Below are 10,812 nucleotides of genomic sequence, written 5' to 3'. Positions count from 1 at the left end.
ATGAGTTGCAATAAAGATTTAACAGGACTGAGGCTTTTCATTGCGCCGTGTCGGACCTATCTAGGTCATCCATTTACCTTGTAAGTTGTTACGAGAAGCGGATAAATAATATTGCAATGAAGTGTACACTATCAATAAGTGAAGTAAAGAAGTTCTACCCGTATTTCCTTACGCTTGTTAATGTTAAAATTGTAGTTAACTCGTCACCTATTGGAATTCGGCTATGACTCAACTGTGTCAAAGACGTAGGCGCAATTTCCTTAAAATTCGGTACAGTCAGCTTCATAAATGTGTATAACATTTAGAAAACTTAAAATTATATAGAACTTTGGTTTCACACGCATGTAATTATTAGTCAATAACCTGTATTCATAAACGTAAGAATACATCTTCTTTCTTACTAATATTTTAAATGCGAAAGTTTTATTGGATGGATGGATAGAGCTTGTCGCTTAAACGGTTGAACGGATCTAAATGAAATTTGGCATAGATGTAGAGGATAGAGTGAAAGACCATAGGCTGAAGTATACGAAAGCTAGTAGAGAGTAGAGAAGTAAATACATATTTTTGAAACCGAAGAACTAACGTCTGAAGTTTTATAAATGCATACGTATTTTTTTTTTATAATATAAGGTGGCATACGAGCAAGCGGCCACCTGAAGCGACTGCTACCCATAAACATCCGCAATTGCAGATGTGTTGCCTACCCTTAATCGATGGAGGAGAAGACGCACATAAAGAGAAAATTTCCCCATCCTATGCATCTCCTCCACCGTCAAATCCACTTTACCTTCCCATCCTTTCCTCATAAGAAAAGGATGTAAAGGGAAAGGGATTAAATTTAGGCCTCCAGCACCACACTCATCAGACGAAACGCGGAATTTCTTTCACTTCACGCCTGTCTTCTGTGTGGTCGTGGTATTGCACCGGGCGAGCCGCCCCATTTGCAGCTGACTGTACAAAGATATCGCTTTACGTATTAATAATATTGTTAACTTTAACCTTAAATAAAAGACGAATGTATTGTACCACCAGTCTAACAGTAGTATTGTTATCTATGTATATTGAGATACAATAAACTGTGTTAAATATCAACAGCATTATTTTACTGTCTTGCGTAGGGGTGGCATGTGATAGAAACCGGATTATAATGTTTATTAGTATTGTGAAGATACTGCTTTGATATTTAAACGTTATATGTCGACATATGGTCATACACAAAGATAAATTCCAATTTCATTCATATTTAGCTGTTTGAATACTACTGTTAATCTATACATCTATACTAATGTTATAAAGAGTACAGATTTGTATTTTTGGATTTATGTATGTAATGAAATAAATCACTACTAGACATTTCAAATATGTTTGCACCATTAAAAAACCATGTTATTATTAAATGATATAGGCTATATTTTTTATTACTTCTTAATTTCACGGTAAGAAGTCGCGAGCAACATAACAAAGAGTAAACACATTTTTTTTGTTATGTAGGATGTCAGCAAGCATAGCATATTTTTTGGCTTGAATAAAAACCCCTAGAGATTACAGAGAAATATAACAAAATCTCCCAAAGACTGAAAAATTAAATATGTCTATCACCAACAAATAATAATGAAGCTCAGTTATTTTTCCCATGGCCTCAGTTAAAATAGGGGGCGACGAATCAATATGTTACGGAGAACTTCTTCGTTCAAGTTTTGCGGCCATCATTTAAAATCTCACTTTTCAAATCGCACATCCTTTTCTAACGTGTGATCACGGATTATCCCTTGCTCTTTCCAGGCACGTATTTAACAGGATCGTGTGACGTCACGGTCTCCCCTTTAAATTAAATCAAAGACAAATCCTTGAACTGTCAAAGCCGCTTAGCGACAAACATTTGAGATGTGTACGAGTTGTCTCGCAAATTGGCGGCAAAAACGAACCGAGCGGGCCTCTGTTGGTACATAATAATTAGAGGGAAGTCTAACACAGGAGTAAGGCGGACGTTCACACTTTTATTCTTTTTTCGTTGTTATTAAACTAATGTTCTCCCTTACAAAGACTTTTAACTACAACAACATAGTTACCTATATATTGTATTCTGCGTACTAATGTTAAAATTATAACTTAGATTGTTATTCTTTTAATAGTAACTACTATAGTTAAACAAGATTATGTTAGTGTTCTAAAACGTTAATGTACAGAGCCCTTAGGTGCACAATTAAAATAACAGGACAGTTAAAGCCTATACCCGCATATAACTGACAATTCAAAATTTAGAGAATTTATTTGACGTAGTTAAAACGGAAATTACAAATACTCAATTATAGTGAAAGAAGGATATATGTTTCAAATAAAACTAAAGTCCGACCATAAAACAAGAGTTATTTACGGCGTTAGCAACTCATTATAGCGGCCCGTCTGAATTATAGACACCGCCGAGTACTGTCATATACTTGCATCAAACATTTATATCCTATTGTGTTCCGAACTCGATTCTTTAAGCTCTAAGACTCGCTGAATATCTAGTTTAGAAAATTTATTATTATCTACATATAAAAAATAGAAATTTAATACCTTAGTCAAAGATATCCTTATATTCTTTTCTTATTTAACTAATGACGTAATGTTATAAAAACCAAATTGATGGCTATGTTTGAAATTTGTGACGACTAATGATTCATAGATTTTAAGTGGCATTAATAAATATGAGTATGTCATCGTGATATCGTGTGATTGCATATGTTAGAAACGGATTTGAAATAAGTAATTTGATTAGCCTCTTTTTTAGACTAACAAATTGAATGGCCTCATAACTCGTGTGTAACACAAGTGGGTCCGCCATTTTGATTCCCGAATTTTTAATTACGTAGTTTTTGCGCGCGACCGTTCCCCATTGGTCGACTCGGGCCGGCTTCCGTCGACAGACATGACAGTTTTTGCACTGACACACGCGCAACTTTCTACGAAACGAATTAAACTAAATAAATTTAATTTGAAATGTTTCAATTTTACGTAGTGTACGGGCGGTTGGTAAATTATTTGTAATAATTACAAGATACTGATCTGTGTAATTAGTTTTAGCAATTTTTCACTTCCCTACATTAACCACGTACTTTTGTGCAAATGGTTTTCGATTTCACGTTCCCTGTAATATTTGAGTGACATGACATGACATGCGCTCTGTAACATGATGATCCTGAATGAAGCGATCGAGTTATTGCTCCATTCCCACGTATTCAGCGTCCGTAAAGTATATCAAAGGGTTTTATTTAGTTAAAACGTAGAATAGACATAAATATATAAAGACTAAAATTTTTAAGTTTGACTTTAGTTCTTTAATACGTGACATATTACGTCATGTATTCTTAGTTTATCGGACAAACACCATGGTTTATTACAGAACTGTTTGAAATTAGCTATTAACCTTTATAGTCAAATATATTCATTAAACGGCTCTGCTCAACGACGTGTTTCCGATTTTCTCGAAGCTCGTTCGTCACACGCCGCGGGAAGGAAATTAAATGAAGGACATTAAATGACGATAGTGATGGATTGATTACACATCGATAATTTTTTTATCGAAATTCCTTTAATTGAATTTATTATTCGTTTTAATTGTTTAAAAAGTAAAACTGTGATTCGAAAAATCGTTTGGAGGGGATATTCTATCAGTATAATCCAAATTATTAGAGTACCTAATACCTACATAATTGTACTAACATTGGTTGAAATAAAAAAATATACTATGATTTTATTTTTAAACATGAAATAAATTCATAAATACTGTGTTAAATCCTGTTCATAATAATAAAATATAATACAGAAAAATATTATTCGAACTTTAATAATAGTTTAAACACTGATAAAGTTTTTACAAACAGGCTGCTTATATGCAACACAAAATATTCACTTTACATAGACAACAGCACTATTATTATCGATAAACGTGCTCATTACAACACTAATCTGCATGACGAAATGGCGCGCGGCTTAGGATCCTGCGGCCATTGTGTCCGGGGAAATAAAAGCTTAGCTGCAAGAAATGGAGACTCGGCCGTGCCGATGTCGCGGTGTCGGCTTTCCTAATTATTGCGTTTGATGAATTACATAGAAATAATGAACGTTTCTGTCGATGAGCAGTCAGCAAGAGCAAGGCAAGATAAATTATTAAGCTAAGAAAATAAATTCAAAATCTATAAAACTTCGAAAAAAAAGTACCCTCACATTTGTTGCGTGATTATCGTTAATTTTTAGTGTTATATCTATTTAATTTGTAAACCTTACCATGTTGGCACTCATCTTATGTAATATTTGTATTATCTGTGGTATTTGTCTGATTTTCTGAACAATTTATAATGTTGGTAAAAAAACTCGTAGTACCAACCTAAAGGGAAGCGTTTACAAGCATGTGACATTGATTTATTACAATTTATTTATCTACCGAATCTTTCTCTGGTTTCTACAATCAGTTAAAAGGTGCATCAGCCTTCTGTTCCTCCGCGGGAATGGCGGAATGACATAAATGCCATTGACTTTTTGATCAATGGTGTTACAAAAAAGATATGGGGACCTCGAAGCCGCTTGTTCATCGCACAGGTAAGTTTTACGCACTGCTACCATTTTATACCACTGTTACATTCATTCGTCATAAGTCACACGTATTTAATTTTGAGTAAGATTAATCATTAGACTCAATAAGAGGTTAGACCATCGGTTGTTGCAAAGGCTTATGTTTGAGGGTGAATTTCCCAATCTCAGAAATTGAGGGTAAAGTACGGTGAAGTGATATTTCTTTTTTTAGTTTGTTTGATTTATTTAACAATAGTTTTGGAAGATTATTACGAAAGTTTATAACAGCGTTAGCAATTTGTATCTTAGAAATATTTTCCACAAATAAGTTTGAATTTGGAACGAAACTTCTAAATTTTTTCAAACAAAAAAGTTATCACGTGTCTCCGAATGTATAGAAATGTAACAATACAAAAGGACAGACAAGAACCAAAGCCTTGCGATTTCCTGTAGACACAATGGAGAAGAATTCCGAACTTCAAAGGATGGATAAGGCTTATCACACACTTCAAGATATTTATCTTTACATACATCTTTTAAAATTGGGCGAATTAAATATAAAATATATTAACAATTAACCTAAAAACTACTTGAAGGTAAATTCAAATTAGGTTATAATGTAAAAAAATATTACAAAATAGTTAATAATTCCGATACAATGACAACTAAATAATTTTGTAATTGAATAATAAAAATATTTATTAATACTTTTAAAAGGATTTCCTATATTTTAATTGCGAGTTATGTATTTCATAGCTTTACTATGTTAATGGATGACAGGTCTAACCTAAATTGTGACTAATTGTGTTATTTATTGCATTACTTATCGACCCGGATACGGCTGCCGACAAACACCTTCACGTTAAAAGAATGCATTTGAATTTTAACAACGGAAACGATTTTATTGTACCACTATTCAAATACGTTTTGGAATAGACAAACTTTAAAGTTTGCAACTGTGACGCTGTTATTATTTTAGGTTACTTTTACACCGTCTATTTTATGCACGCGTACAAAAATGAAAACAATTTCTGTTTTCAACACAAAATTAAGATTAATATAAAATTAACTTAAATCTGCCATTAATATGTCATACTAATATTATAAATGCGAAAGTTTAGATGGATGGATGTATGTTAGAGTTTGTAGCTTAAACTGCCAAACGGATCTTCATGAAATTTACCATAGACGTAGAGAATAGTCCGGGAAGAAAACATAGGCTACTCGCTTTTGTTCTTTTTTTCAATTTCAAGTTCTAAAAACTAAATTAAACTTGAGTTTTTAAGATTTGTTCAAGATTAATTTGAGTGAGATGTAACTAATTATCAAACTTCGAATTGAAATATGTTTTTGATTATGACAGCGCGGAGTAAAGGTAGTACGGGGAACAGTACGACTAATTGAAGCCGCTGCCTTGCTTTGTTTTTTAATTCGTTTTTCAAGATGGCTGCCTCATTTGCGGTGTATTGTTGCGCGGGAACTTGCTCTTCACCTACACTGACTTACGATATAAGCGGTCATATTTCAAAAGAATTATAAATATTAGAGTAGCATAACACTTATTATTTAGTTTTACTGTTCTTAAAATGTTTTATTAAATTCAATTTTATGCCTATTGGAGAACAGTCACTGTATTATACTTTAAATAGACTTAAAACTAACCTCATTATAAACTTGTATTTAATTGTACAGAACAACGACAACAATTTGATAAATTAATTTCTTAGCAATATTACATTAAAGATAAAGCACATATTTCTCAAGATATAAATTAAGTATAAATTTGACCGCATCGCTCGTATGCAAGTTATTTAAACAAGCATGTTTGCTTAGGACGGCGCGGCGAGTCCCCTCGTACTCGTAATTATGATATTGTTACCCACCGGTAGGCTGTCACACGACGCGCATAGAATGCTTCCCACTTCGCCTCGCCTCCTTTACCTTATTCGAACATACGCTTTTTGATATAAAGTCCTCAAACCAGATGCAGGTATTCATATTTATGTTTAACTAGCTTTTGCCCGCGACTCCGTCCGCCTGAAATTTAAAAATAGTAATAAATAAATGAAAAAATATAGCCTATGTTACTCACAGATAAATTGCATTTCTAACGGTGAAAGAATTTTTAAAATTGGCTTAGTAGTTTTTGAACCTATTCATTACAAGCAAACAAACAAAGTTGTCCTCTTTATATTAGTATATATTTTGATTGAGATCAAATGTATGAGTCAAAGTGTTATTATAATATACTTAATTTAATTAGCTTTATTTTATAATCTGTCGGTATATTTTGGTAGTTCTCGTTTGTAAGACGTTGAATAGGAATTTTAGTTAAACTTACCAGACGATAGCGAATTGAAAAGTAAAAGCAAAACCAAAATCAATACCGAGAAAATAATAATTACGCGGGAAAATGAAAAGACGGGGCAATTTTCCCAAAATGGCCGTCCAAAAAACGTCTCTCCATATCGCTGTAATATTGCAGTTAAAATGCATTTTTGAAATCATTTTTTTTGAATGTAAACCTTAATTCAATTGTGAAAAGGTTCACTTTTGATAATAGTTTAGTATATTTGGCATCCGCAAAATGTCACAGAGGACCGCAATTAAAAAATTAAAAACAAAAAGTGAAAATTAAAAGAAAGACGCGGACGAATGCACAAAATGCTTTTGGGTTGTATTAAGGCGTGTTTAACATGTGTCGCATTGCACGATTAAGCACACACACGTATATTGTAATGTTAATTGCTCGTGTGCTTGTGTTAGTGGAGATATAGATTAAAAATGCTGAAAAATATTAAGGGTTTCGAATATATATTTACACGAATATTATTTTAAAAATGATGTAATTAAAAATATTATATAGAGGTACATATATTACCGCACATCCAACACAACCTAACAGAAATCTAAACATAATGTAGTTAAACCGCAAGGTTTACTTCGAAAAATAAAAAAAAAGCTATTAAATTAGACAGATCAATTAGATTACTTCTTGAGATCTAAATTTGTTATTTAAAATTCAATGTTTACAAATCGGTAGTAGTAGTTTTACACAAGTATAAAATAGTTCATTTTGAAAAGAAACAAAACATCTGTTCGCCGCTTAATCTTTGGCCTGGCAAGCGGACATAGCCCGCGCGCCCGACTTTGCCCGCGTCTGTATCTCGCCGACCGAATGCTCTGGTATGTGGGCTAATAATAAAAATACGTATATCAGCCCCACCGGCGGCTTTTCTCATCAAATTTGGCATCTTAATTGTTAGAATAATTACATACAGACATACCCGTGCAAAGTTTCACCATTTTCGGACAGTTGTTAAATGAATCATTATTAACAGCGGTTTCTAGAATAAGGTAATCATTACCGATTTAATGTAATTATCATCATTATTGTACTAAGTACAATTCTGTAAATACGTCTTTATCGAGCATACTAATGAGGTAACAACTTGAAGCTCTTAGTTAAGTAATTAAGTTGAAAGTTATGGAAACAGAGAATTTGGTAAGTAGAAATTTTTTATTGAACTATGCGTAACTTCATGAAACTTTAATTATTCATCCACATCTATAATACCTACAAATAAACTTCAATTTTGTCAAATTTATTCTTTAGCGTAATTAAAAAAGCACATAGTTTTCGTTTCTCGTATTAATATACAGATTAACTTGGTAACGAAATAAATGTATTTATAACTTAACTAGCTTTCACCCGCGACTTTAAATTGGAATTTAAAAAACAAAAGTGAGCCTATGTGTTCATCCAGACTGTCCTCTACGTCTATGCCAAATTTCATTGACATCCGTTCAGCCGTTTAGGCTACAAACTCTAACAAACATAAATCCATATATCTAAGCTTTCGCATTTATGTTAGTAAGATTAATTCTTTTTGCGTACTTATGTAAGGCTAAAACTCTTCAAATCAATTTAAATAGCGACATATTTGTATAATATTCTACCACTACTCTACCCTTTAAATCTAAACGAACTTTCTAAAAGACACTGTATTTGTTATTCATATAAAATTAATTTCTCAATCAATAACAAGAAAGAATACTGTTTAATTCATGAATACCCTCGGGAGATTGTCTTATATGGGATCACTGTTCTCTAAGTTCAATTTTCTTTAACATTAAGTGATCACTTGGTCGTAACTTAACGGGATAATTTAAAATGCGTACTCTTACTGCCTTTAGGCGATGCTTACTGTTTCTAACTTTGATTTATAATAAGAATGATGTTATGGCGTTATAATACAGTCTTTAGTTTGAAATTCAATAATTAAATTATTTATAGACTAGCTTTCGACCGCGACTCCGCCCGCTTGGAATTAAAAAAAACAAAAGTGAGTAGCCTATGTGTTCTTCCAGACTATGCTCTACGTCTATGCCAAATTTCATTGAGATCTGTTTAGCCGTTTAGGCTACAAACTCTAACAAACATCCATCCATCCATCCAACTAAACTTTCGCATTTATAATATTAGTTAGATTAAATTAGATTAGATATATCGATTGTTCTGAAACCATAGGAAAATGTGCTTACAGATTAACGAGACGTTTTTTAGTTTAAGCTATCGATTTAGCTAATCTATAGTAATATTGTAGAAAGAAAAGAGTTGTATGTCTGTATGTATTGAAATTATATACTCTGGCGATTTTTTAAATTCTTTCACCATTAGAAATTAATTTATGTATGAGTAACATAGGCTATATCTTTTTTTTTAATTCAACGAGGACAAAGTCGCAAGCAACAGCTACTAGATTAATATAACACTAATGTGTACACAGCCTTATGTTCTATATTTCGCAAACGGGTTTGTCTATTCCTCCCGAGGTGGCGACACCGCATCCTGTAGTAATATTACAATGTGTGAAAACTTACACTTCAGGTTAACTTGTCTATGTCCTGTCAGTTAAGTCCATCACAAAAATAATTATCATAAAAATATCTTGGTAATTATTTTGAATCATGTTTGGCAAATTACTTATAAAAACCATAACAGTAATGTATATTGAAATAGTGGGAATGAATATAAAACTTAGTTATTTTTTTATAGCTTTAAGTAACATCCTAACTTTTTTAGGAAAATAAGTCAGGTTATGATAGGGCATGGTTTCCGCTGCTCTAACATGTACTGCAATAAAAAAGGATTTTTTATATAAATTTTTCGGCATTAGGAACTTAACAAGCTTAAACTGTTGTAATTTGAAAATTTAAGTGAATTTAATTCTCTAGTCTGTAACTTTCGTGTGTGTTTAACACATTTGACAATATGACGCCCGCATGCGACTTCGCGAGCCGTCCCTCAAGTCAAGTCCGACTTAATAGGATACATTTATTCAACTCGAATTGCCTACACAAACGACCTCTTCAAACAGAGACAATGAATATTTGACAAGATTATTTTTTTCTTATAATTACTATGAAGTGTTGGCATTTTTTCCTTGTCTACGGCTATAAAGGTGAATTTAAAAAGGTAACAAATGAGATTACGACCGCAATAAAACAAAAAAAACGGACCACCCGAAATATGTGAATATACAGGGCTACATTTTTATATTCAATAAATTGCGAGAGGAATTTATATATTTTTTTATACGTAAACATTTATTAATGAGTACTAATTTTAAATTGATTCAAGCTGATAACATATTTGAAATTTTACGATCAGATTATGTTAAAATTGGTGTGAATTATATAGGGGTTAATAAATTACTGTTTGATTAAATGACTTAAGTCTTATTAAAAAGAGAACTTAATCAGTCTCGCTTATAGTTAATTAATAAAATAGTAAGATGTGTTGACAATTTAACTGTTAACTTAATTCTTGAAAAATCCTAAAAATTCTCATACCGTAAAATCTATGCATTAGTTTAATTTTTTTATAGACAAGAAATTTATAACTTTAGCAAAAACCTTGAAAATAAATTCTGATTATCTGAACAAATCTTAAATGTATACTTTCTTGTGTAATTCAAAATCTTGCCATATTAAATTAACGAAGTAATTCGAAGAAGTTAATATGGAAATATTTTGGTAGTATAAATGAATTTTGAAGTCACCCTGTAGATGGGATTAAGCGGTGTTTACACTGAGGCAGCGCGACGTGCGACATTCGTCGGCAAACAGCCAGTGTACACGTCCACGAAATCACACGACCACTAATTTTTATTAAAAACAAAACACGGCTTCAAATTTATGCGGTCACTGCTCTATGAAATAACTATAGTGAAGTTATAAGGGAGAAAGTTT

This window comes from Papilio polytes, unplaced genomic scaffold (assembly GCF_000836215.1).
Source record: "Papilio polytes unplaced genomic scaffold, Ppol_1.0 DF822067.1, whole genome shotgun sequence".
In the NCBI taxonomy this organism is placed as follows: Eukaryota; Metazoa; Arthropoda; class Insecta; order Lepidoptera; family Papilionidae; genus Papilio; species Papilio polytes.
Note: the sequence above shows the minus strand (reverse complement) of the source record.